Source organism: Bombina bombina, chromosome 4, assembly GCF_027579735.1.
Source record: "Bombina bombina isolate aBomBom1 chromosome 4, aBomBom1.pri, whole genome shotgun sequence".
NCBI lineage: Eukaryota > Metazoa > Chordata > Amphibia > Anura > Bombinatoridae > Bombina > Bombina bombina.
In genome coordinates this window covers 301,652,592-301,664,715 of record NC_069502.1, presented here as the reverse complement: position 1 = coordinate 301,664,715, position 12,124 = coordinate 301,652,592, and the positions used below count along the sequence as shown (strand labels likewise).

At 38.2% G+C, this 12,124-nt stretch overlaps 1 protein-coding gene across 1 annotated transcript in view; it reads right to left on the bottom strand.

Moving 5' to 3' along the window:
- The window catches only part of SLC9A9 (solute carrier family 9 member A9), a 1,902,281-nt gene that overhangs the window by 959,986 nt on the left and 930,171 nt on the right, over nucleotides 1-12,124 (bottom strand). The window lies entirely within an intron of this gene.

Below are 12,124 nucleotides of genomic sequence, written 5' to 3'. Positions count from 1 at the left end.
AATTAAATAAAATACCTACAATTATCTACAATTAAACCTAACACTACACTATCAATAAATTAATTAAATACATATCTACAAATAACTACAATGAAATAAACTAACTAAAGTACAAAAAATAAAAAAGAACTAAGTTACAAAAAATAAAAAAATATTTACAAACATAAGAAAAATCTTACAACAATTTTAAACTAATTACACCTACTCTAAGCCCCCTAATAAAATAACAAAGCCCCCCAAAATAAAAAAATGCCCTACCCTATTCTAAATTACTAAAGTTCAAAGCTCTTTTACCTTACCAGCCCTGAACAGGGCCCTTTGCGGGGCATGCCCCAAGAAGTTCAGCTCTTTTGCCTGTAAAAAAAAAAAAACATACAATGCCCCCCCCAACATTACAACCCACCACCCACATACCCCTAATCTAACCCAAACCCCCCTTAAATAAACCTAACACTAAGCCCCTGAAGATCATCCTACCTTGTCTTCACCATACCAGGTATCACCGATCGGTCCTGGCTCCAAAATCTTCATCCAACCCAAGCGGGGGCTGGCGATCCATCATCCGGCGGCTGAAGAGGTCCAGAAGAGGCTCCAAAGTCTTCATCCTATCCGGGAAGAAGAGGTGATCCGGACCGGCAACCATCTTGATCCAAGCGGCATCTTCTATCTTCATCCGATGACGACCGGCTCCATCTTGAAGACCTCCAGCGCGGATCCGTCCTCTTCTTCCGACGACTTCCCGATGAATGACGGTTCCTTACGATCAGCCAATCAGATTGAGCTCGCATTCTATTGGCTGATCGGAACAGCCAATAGAATGCGAGCTCAATCTGATTGGCTGATCGAATCAGCCAATCGGATTGAACTTGATTCTGATTGGCTGATTCCATCAGCCAATCAGAAGTTTCCTACCTTAATTCCGATTGGCTGATAGAATCCTATCAGCCAATCGGAATTCGAGGGATGCCATCTTGGATGACGTCCCTTAAAGGAACCGTCATTCGTCGGGAAGTCGTCGGAAGAAGAGGACGGATCCGCGCTGGAGGTCTTCAAGATGGAGCCGGTCGTCATCGGATGAAGATAGAAGATGCCGCTTGGATCAAGATGGTTGCCGGTCCGGATCGCCTCTTCTTCCCGGATAGGATGAAGACTTTGGAGCCTCTTCTGGACCTCTTCAGCCACCGGATGATGGATCGCCAGCCCCCGCTTGGGTTGGATGGAGATTTTGGAGCCAGGACCGATCGGTGAACCTGGTATGGTGAAGACAAGGTAGGATGATCTTCAGGGGCTTAGTGTTAGGTTTATTTAAGGGGGGTTTGGGTTAGATTAGGGGTATGTGGGTGGTGGGTTGTAATGTTGGGGTGGGGGGTATTGTATGTTTTTTTTTACAGGCAAAAGAGCTGAACTTCTTGGGGCATGCCCCGCAAAGGGCCCTGTTCAGGGCTTGGTAAGGTAAAAGAGCTTTGAACTTTAGTAATTTAGAATAGGGTAGGGCATTTTTTTATTTTGGGGGGCTTTGTTATTTTATTAGGGGGCTTAGAGTAGGTGTAATTAGTTTAAAATTGTTGTAAGATTTTTCTTATGTTTGTAAATATTTTTTTATTTTTTGTAACTTAGTTCTTTTTTATTTTTTGTACTTTAGTTAGTTTATTTCATTGTAGTTATTTGTAGATATTGTATTTAATTAATGTATTGATAGTGTAGTGTTAGGTTTAATTGTAGGTAATTGTAGGTATTTTATTTAATTAATTTAATGATAGTGTAGTGTTAGGTTTAATTGTAACTTAGGTTAGAATTTATTTTACAGGTAATTTTGTTATTATTTTAACTAGGTAACTATTAAATAGTTATTAACTATTTAATAGCTATTGTACCTGGTTAAAATAAATACAAAGTTGCCTGTAAAATAAATATTAATCCTAAAATAGCTACAATGTAATTATAATTTATATTGTAGCTATATTAGGGTTTATTTTACAGGTAAGTATTTAGCTTTAAATAGGAATAAGTTATTTAATAAGAGTTAATTTATTTTGTTAGAATAAAATTATATTTAACTTAGGGGGTGTTAGGGTTAGAATTAGCTTTAGGGGTTAATACATTTATTAGAATAGCGGTGAGCTCCGCTCGGCAGATTAGGGGTTAATAAGTGTAGGCAGGTGGAGGCGACGTTGGGGGCGGCAGATTAGGGGTTAATAAATATAATATAGGGGTTGGCGATGTTAGGGCAGCAGATTAGGGGTACATAGGGATAATGTAAGTAGCGGCGGTTTACGGAGCGGCAGATTAGGGGTTAATAATAATATGCAGGGGTCAGCGATAGCGGGGGCGGCAGATTAGAGGTTAATAAGTGTAAGGTTAGGGGTGTTTAGACTCGGGGTACATGTTAGGGTGTTAGGTGCAGACGTAGGAAGTGTTTCCCCATAGCAAACAATGGGGCTGCGTTAGGAGCTGAACGCGGCTTTTTTGCAGGTGTTAGGTTTTTTTTCAGCTCAAACAGCCCCATTGTTTCCTATGGGGGAATCGTGCACGAGCACATTTTTGAGGCTGGCCGCGTCCGTAAGCAACTCTGTTATCGAGAGTTGCAGTAGCGTTAAATATGCCTGTACGCTCCCTTTTTGGAGCCTAACGCAGCGATTCTGTGGACTCTCAATACCAGAGTTATTTTAAAGGTGCGGCCAGAAAAAAGCCAGCGTTAGCTACGCGGGTCGTTACCGACAAAACTCTAAATCTAGCCGTTAGTGTTTGGGTTTTTTTTGTAATTTAGTTTAGTGTATTTAATTGTATTTTAGTTTAGATATTTGTAGTTTATTTAATTAATTTATTGATAGTGTAGGTGTATTTGTAACTTAGGTTAGGATTTATTTTACAGGTAAATTGGTAATTATCCCAACTAGGTAGCTATTAAATAGTTATTAACTATTTAATAGCTATTGTACCTGGTTAAAATAAATACCAAGTTACCTGTAAAATAAATATAATCCCTAAAATAGCTACAATGTAATTATGAATTATATTGTAGCTATCTTAGGGTTTATTTTATAGGTAAGTATTTAGTTTTAAATAGGAATAATTTAGTTAATATTATTAATATTATTTAGATTTATTTTAATAATAATAATTAAGTTAGGGGTGTTAGAGTTTGATAGGGTTAATATAGTTAATATATATAATATAATAACTATATTAACTATATTAACCCTAATATAATTAGGGTTAATATAGTTAATATAGGTGGCGGCGGTGTAGGGGGGTTAGATTAGGGGTTAATATATTTAATATAGGTGGCGGCGGTGTGGGGGATTAGATTACATTACAGGCAAAAGAGCTGATTACTTTGTGACAATGCCCCGCAAAAAGCCCTTTTAAGGGCTGGTAAAAGAGCTGGTTACTTTGGGGCAATGCCACGCAAAAAGCCCTTTTCAGGGCTATTTTTAATTTAGTTTAGGGTAGGGACATTTTAGTATTTTAGGGGGTAATAAATTTATTATAGGTGGTGGCGGTGTAAGGGGATTAGATTAGGGGTTAATACATTTAATATAGGTGGCGGCGGTGTAGGGGATGAGATTAGGGGTTAATACATTTAATATAGGTGGCGGCGGTGTAGGGGGATTAGATTAGGGGTAATATAGTTAAAATAGGTGGCGGCGGTGTAGGGGGATTACATTAGGGGTTAATAATTTTAATGTAGGTGGTGACGGTGTAGGGGGCTCACATTAGGGGGTTAGACATTTAATGTAGGTGGCGGCGGGGTCCGGGAGCGGCGGTTTAGGGGTTAAACACTTTATTAGGGATTGCGGCGGGGGATCACGGTTGACAGATAGATAGACATTGCGCATGCGTTAGGTGTTAGGTTTTAGGTTTTATTTTGCAGCTAGTTTAGGGAGTTACGGGCTCCAATACACAGCGTAAGGCTTACTACGCCTACAATTTGTGGCGAGGAGAAAATGGAGTAAGATTTCTCCATTTTCGCCACGTAAGTCCTTACGCTGTATATTGGATACCAAACTGCCCTGGTTTGGTATACCTGTCTATGGGCCAAAAAACTACGGCCGAAGGCAGAAATATACGAGTGTAACTTCTATGTTACGCCGTATATGTGATACCAAACCAGCACAAATTTTGGCGTTGCCGGCTTTTGCGGGCGACGATTTATATCGGATCGGGCCCTATATATTCAAACAATACCATTTTAAGAAAAGGAAAAAAAGAACAAAGCTGATCTAAAGGCAGAAGCTGACCCTGTGAGGTAAGGTCAGACACATATACAATTTCTAAGTTTAGTCACAACCTCGGATGTGAATCTGATAGACCTGTCAATGAACCTCTAAGAGAGTGTATAGGGAAGGGATGTGTAGCTCCAGACAGGTATTGTCTAATATGGTGCCTTAAGTCAAGACTCATTAACAATTATATTGTGAATATCGAAATCTCTGCAAATAACATCAACAATCTCCCACCATTTGTAAAGCTCCCATTGAGAAACATGTGTCAACATAGCAGCCTTGTACTACCTAAGAACACCCTCATTTTCATGCACACATTGTAGAATCCTATGTGCAATTCTTAGCAGATGTTTCCCATCATCAGGCTCTGAAATTGTAAAAGTAAATGCTTGGGGAGTCGAATCAGCAAACACTGTAAGAGATAGGTAAGTTTAGGCAAGAAGCTCATTTTCAGTGCAGTAACCCAAGAGATAGAAAGGGAAGTCACATTTAGTTTTAATTTGTCTAACTTCACTTAAAGGGACACTGAACGCAATTTTCTTTCGTGATTTACAGTATATAGAGCATGCAATTTTAATCAACTTTCTAATTTACTCCTATTATCAATTTTTCTTCGTTCTCTTGCTTTCCTTATTTGAAAAAGAAGGCATCTAAGCTATTTTTTTTTGGTTCAGAACCATGGAAAGCACTTGTTTATTGGTAGGTGAATTTACCCACCAATCAGCAAGAACAACAAGTGTGTTCACCAAAAATGGGCCGGCATCTAAACTTACATTCTTGCATTTCAAATACAGATACGCAGAGAATGAAAATAATTTGATAATAGGAGTAAATTAGAAAGTTGCTTAAAATTGCATGCTCTATCTGAATCACGATAGAAAAAAAATTGGGTTCAGTGTCCCTTTAAATGGGGCATATAATTGTTTTGTATCACCATATAAACATAACATGTGGGATACAAAATGATGGCAGTTCCTATTTGCAAGCCACTGTGGCCTGAAGTACGTTCTTGACAAAAGTAGCTTCAGAAGAAGCATACATATCAAAATGATAAATTCTAGAAAAGGCATGGAGTCCTAATACACTACAATATAAGGTCCAAATTAATATGCATTGTGTTTTAGTAATATATGAACATTTATTAAGATTAAGGCATCCAAAGTTATAAAAAACTAACGTTTTTAAGTTTGTTGAAAACTTCAGGTACATCAACAGCGCAATTAAACTAAGTTATCATGCTTACAATCTAACGCCTAGATTTAGAGTTGGGCGGTAGCCGTGAAAACCAGTGTTAGAGGCTCCTAACGCTGGTTTTTACCGCCCGCTGGTGTTTGGAGTCAGTCAGGAAAGGGTCTAACGCTCACTTTCCAGCCGCGACTTTTCCATACCGCAGATCCCTCTACGCCATTTGCGTATCCTATCTTTTCAATGGGATCTTCCTAACGCCGGTATTTAGAGTCGTGGCTGAAGTGAGCGATAGAAATCTAACGACAAAACTCCAGCCGCAGAAAAAAAGTCAGTAGTTAAGAGCTTTCTGGGCTAACGCCGGTTTATAAAGCTCTTAACTACTGTGCTCTAAAGTACACTAACACCCATAAACTACCTATGTACCCCTAAACTGAGGTCCCCCCACATTGCCGCCACTCTATTAAATTTTTTTAACCCCTAATCTGCCGCTCCGTACACCGCCGCCAGCAACGTTATCACTATGTACCCCTAATCTGCTGCCCCTAACATCGCCGACCACTATGTTATATTTATTAACCCCTAATCTGCCCCCCCCAACGTCACCGCCAGCTACCTACAATAATTAACCCCTAATCTGCCGACCGCATCTCACCGCTACTATAATAAAGTTATTAACCCCTAATACGCCTCACTCCCGCCTCAATAACCCTATAAGAAATAGTATTAACCCCTAATCTGCCCTCCCTAACATCGCCAACACCTAACTTCAATTATTAACCCCTAATCTGCCGACCGGAGCTCGCCGCTACTATAATAAATGTATTAACCCCTAAAGCTAATTCTAACCCTAACCCTAACACCCTTCTAAATTAAATATAATTTTATTCTAACAAAATAAATTAACTCTTATTAAATAAATTAATCCTATTTAAAGCTAAATACTTACCTGTAAAATAAACCCTAATATAGCTACAATATAAATTATAATTATACTGTAGCTATTTTAGAATTAATAATTATTTTACAGGCAACTTTGTATTTATTTTAACCAGGTACAATAGCTATTAAATAGTTAAGAACTATTTAATAGTTACCTAGTTAAAATAATTACAAATTACCTGTAAAATAAATCCTAACCTAAGTTACAATTAAACCTAACACTACACTATCAATAAATAAATTAAATAAACTACCTACAATTATCTACAATTAAACCTAACACTACACTATCAATAAATAAATCAAATACAATACCTACAAATAACTACAATTAAATAAACTAACTAAAGTACAAAAAATAAAAAAGAACTAAGTTACAAAAAATAAAAAAAATATTTACAAACATTAGAAAAATATTACAACAATTTTAAACTAATTACACCTACTCTAAGCCCCCTAATAAAATACCAAAGACCCCCAAAATAAAAAAATGCCCTAACCTATTCTAAATTAAAGAAGTTCAAAGCTCTTTTACCTTACCAGCCCTGAAAAGGGCCATTTGCGGGGCATGCCCCAAAAAATTCAGCTCTTTTGTCTGTAAAAATAAACATACAATACCCCCCCCAACATTACAACCCACCACCCACATACCCCTAATCTAACCCAAACCCCCCTTAAATAAACCTAACACTAAGCCCCTGAAGATCTTCCTACCTTATCTTCACCATACCAGGTTCACCGATCCGTCCTCTGAAGTCTTCATCCAAGCCTCCGAAATCTTCATCCAAGCCCAAGCGGGGGCTGGCGATCCATCATCCGGCTGAAGTCTTCTATCAAGTGGCGGCTGAAGAGGTCCAGAAGAGGCTCCAAAGTCTTCATCCTATCCGGGAAGAAGAGGAGATCCGGACCGGCAACCATCTTGATCCAAGCGGCATCTTCTATCTTAATCCGTTGACGAACGGCTCCATCTTGAAGACCTCCAACGCGGATCCATCCTCTTCTTCCGACGTCCAAATGAAGAATGAAGGTTCCTTTAAGGGACGTCATCCAAGATGGCGTCCCTCGAATTCCGATTGGCTGATAGGATTCTATCAGCCAATCAGAATTAAGGTAGGAAAATTCTGATTGGCTGATGGAATCGGCCAATCAGATTCAAGTTCAATCCGATTGGCTGATTGGATTAGCCAATCAGATTGAGCTCACATTCTATTGGCTGTTCCGATCAGCCAATAGAATGCAAGCTCAATCTGATTGGCTGATCCAATCAGCCAATCGGATTGAACTTGAATCTGATTGGCTGATTCCATCAGCCAATCAGAATTTTCCTACCTTAATTCTGATTGGCTGATAGAATCCTATCAGCCAATCGGAATTCGAGGGACGCCATCTTGGATGACGTCCCTTAAAGTAACCTTCATTCTTCATTTGGACGTCGGAAGAAGAGGATGGATCCGCGTCGGAGGTCTTCAAGATGGAGCCGTTTGTCATCGGATGAAGATAGAAGATGCCGCTTGGATCAAGATGGTTGCCGGTCCGGATCTCCTCTTCTTCCCGGATAGAATGAAGACTTTGGAGCCTCTTCTGGACCTCTACAGCCGCGGCTTGATAGAAGACTTCAGCCGGATGATGGATCGCCAGCCCCCGCTTGGGCTTGGATGAAGATTTCGGAGGCTTGGATGGAGACTTCAGAGGACGGATCGGTGAACCTGGTATGGTGAAGATAAGGTAGGAAGATCTTCAGGGGCTTAGTGTTCGGTTTATTTAAGGGGGGTTTGGGTTAGATTAGGGGTATGTGGGTGGTGGGTTGTAATGTTGGGGGGGGGGTATTGTATGTTTTTTTTTACAGGCAAAAGAGCTGAATTATTTGGGGCATGCCCCGCAAATGGCCCTTTTCAGGGCTGGTGAGGTAAAAGAGCTTTGAACTTTTTTAATTTAGAATAGGGTAGGGCATTTTTTTTATTTTGGGGGTCTTTGTTATTTTATTAGGGGTCTTAGAGTAGGTGTAATTAGTTTAAAATTGTTGTAATATTTTTCTAATGTTTGTAAATATTTTTTTTTATTTTTTGTAACTTAGTTCTTTTTTATTTTTTGTACTTTAGTTAGTTTATTTAATTGTAGTTATTTGTAGGTATTGTATTTAATTAATTTATTGATAGTGTAGTGTTAGGTTTAATTGTAGATAATTGTAGGTATTGTATTTAATGATAGTGTAGTGTTAGGTTTAATTGTAACTTAGGTTAGGATTTATTTTACAGGTAATTTTGTTATTATTTTAACTATTTTAGCTATTAAATAGTTCTTAACTATTTAATAGCTATTGTACCTAGTTAAAATAATTACAAAGTTGCCTGTAAAATAAATATTAATCCTAAAATAGCTACAATATAATTATTCGTTATATTGTAGCTATATTAGGGTTTATTTTACAGGTAAGTATTTAGCTTTAAATAGGAATAATTTATTTATTAAGAGTTAATTTATTTCATTAGATTTAAATTATATTTAACTTAGGGGGGTGTTAGTGTTAGGGTTAGACTTAGCTTTAGCGGTTAATCCATTTATTATAGTAGCGGTGAGGTGCAATCGGCAGATTAGGGGTTAATAATTGAAGTTAGGTGTCGGCGATGTTAGGGAGGGCAGATTAGGGGTTAATACTATTTCTTATAGGGTTAGTGAGGCGGGAGTGAGGCGGATTAGGGGTTAATAACTTTATTATAGTAGCGGTGAGATGCGGTCGGCAGATTAGGGGTTAATAAGTGTAGGTAGGTAGCGGCGACATTGGGGGCGGCAGATTAGGGGTTAATAAATATAATATAGGGGTTGGCGGTGTTAGGGGCAGCAGATTAGGGGTACATAGGGATAATGTAGGTGGCGGCGGTGTACGGAGCGGCAGATTAGGGGTTAAAAAATATGCAGGGGTCAGCGATAGCGGGGGCGGCAGATTAGGGGTTAATAAGTGTAAGGTTAGGGGTGTTTAGACTTGGGGTACATGTTAGGGTGTTAGGTGCAGACGTAGGAAGTGTTTCCCCATAGGAAACAATGGGGCCGCGTTAGGAGCTGAACGCTGCTTTTTTGCAGGTGTTAGGTTTTTTTTCAGCTCAAACTGCCCCATTGTTTCCTATGGGGGAATCGTGCACAAGCACGTTTTTTAAGCTGGCCGCGTCCGTAAGCACCGCTGGTATCGAGAGTTGAAGTGGCGGTAAATTATGCTCTACGCTCCTTTTTTGGAGCCTAACGCAGCCATTCTGTGAACTCTAAATACCAGCGGTATTTAAAAGGTGCGGCCAGAAAAAAGCACGCGTAGCTAACGCACCCCTTCTAACGCAAAACTCCAAATCTAGGCCTAAATTAAGCAAATTTAAAACATGTGATCCATATTTCTAAGCAATAGCAGCCATCTTTTCATGTGTTCACTGTAGCAGATGCATGGTACTTCTCTACTCATTTAATTTAGATTTTTAATGGTAATTATATCTTTTGTTGAGATTTTCTGTATCGTATGTACTATGCATTTGTTTTCAACATAATAACTCTGTAAAGCGAAAAATGCATCTAAAATGACACAGAGATTAGAGGAATTGAACCTTTGATAAATGGAGACCAACATATGTTCTTAAGAATTTTGTGAATTTGCTGTGTTTATCCACATATGTAATTATTTGTCTAATATGAAGAGAAAAACAAACTACAACTTGCTGAAAAAGTCTAAGCAAAGGAAAATCAGCAAGGCCGGAATAAAATAACAAGTGCCTGTTCAATGTGACAGTGCAGATGCCAGAGTGATTTTGTAAGAATTCTTTTCTAAGCCTTTTTGTCCCAGAGGAAATAAAATGATTTCATAAGCAAGTCCCCCAAAGGAAATGAGACTAATGTGCATTCTGGGCATAAGTATAGACATTCTGAAAACCTTTATACTTTACAGCTCATATTCAGAAATAAATATGTTATTTGCAAGTTCAAAGTCTTTATCACTGGTATACGCTCAAGAGCCGTATGATATTTAATATTCCTTTAGAAATAGTTATAATTAAGAATATAAGACTTCATGAGTATATTTAAAAACACAGGCACAAAACACTTTATTTTGATGATCATAATACGAGTTGTTTTAATCTGCCAGTAAGCAATGGATATTTCAGTATCAGCTGTGCTCAAACATGTATTTTCTATAAGCTTCAGTTTAATTTTAAACAGCCTATATGTAATCTTTCATGTTTTCAGCATTATGCCATATTTAAAACTAGATAACAAAGAGAGAATTAATATTTTCTTAATTTAATTTCAGATGAGTGTAAGGATCTATAGATAGATGACCATTAGAGTGTCTTATTGATATGATAGTGAACCTAAGGAAAAATAAACCTAGTCCTCAGTTTAACCTCTTCAGATATTAGGTACCAGGGGAGTCTTTGATGTAATGTATGACTTCATACATACCACTGTAGTGATTTTCTGTTTGGCTATAAACCTAAATGATATATCATTTTATATTTGGTGTATCTAATAGTAAATCAAGTGGTTCTTTCTATTCCCCTATCCAATAATCTTCTTATTTGGGTGAAAAACCACTTTAAACTGACAACACTGCTCTATCAGGTCCTGGCATTTATCTTTACTCACTCTCCATTCCACCCTGAAGAAAACATTATGGGAGGTATAATTTAACTCTCCAGTAGGTTTTGCTCATACTATTTAAATAGACACTTTTTTTTTTAATAACGCTAAGCCCTGGAGATGGTAGATAAACGCACTAGTTGGGAGCATTTTATATATCTATTTGGATGGCAAAGCACTAAAATGTCCTGGAATTTGCAGAATGGTCATCAGTTCCTCCTTCCCTTAGGACTGCCCACCCTTCTCAACAAGTGGAGGGCAAATAATATTTCTGCAGCTATAGAAAATTACACTGCTTCCATGATATTCTGCTTTTAATATTCTGTTAAACTGTGTATGCTTGGTAAAACTAAAACCAATTACATTGTCTAGGCTATGTAATTAATAGCACTATTCAGAATGTAACATGTATTTCTTTTACAGACACACAATCTTTACATGACCTCTCAATAAAATGGCAAGGTCTGATATTTAAAATTGTCTTAACAGTGGAATACAGTCACTAAGAATTCTAGAAATCTCATTACTCATTTCTTATGTGATACAATTTAGCTAATTCATTTAGAGTTGGGTGGATACAGATAGTTCATTTACTCTAGTATAACAAAGAAATGTAAGGGTTTTTGTTCTTGGGAATGACGTTGAGATGACAGTAAATATAGGTAAGGGAATTACTGAAAGCTCATTTAAACAAAAGGGTATATGAGTGTTCTTTGGGTGCTTATCCAGGTGATCTTGTTAAAATATTTTTTTTAAGTATTTTCTTTGGAGTAATTTTCCTATTTTGTGTGTAAAAACAAAACAAAAATAGGAATGACATTAACAACTTGTGTAGCAGATCCTGTTTTTTTGTTAAAGTATAATATTAATAAAATACTTGGGGGCCTATCTATCAAGCTGCGAATGGAGCTTGATGCCCCGTGTTTCTGGTTCGCCAGAAACAGCAGTTGTGAAGCAGCGGTCACAAAGACCGCTGCTCCATAACCTGTCCGCCTGCTCTGAGCAGGCGGACAGACATCGCCGGAATTCAACCCGATCGTGTACGATTGGGTTGATTGACACCTCCCTGCTGGCGGACCATTGGCCGCGAGTCAGCAGGGGGCGGCGTTGCACCAGCAGCTCTTGTGAGCTGCTGGTGCAATGCTGAATATGGAGAG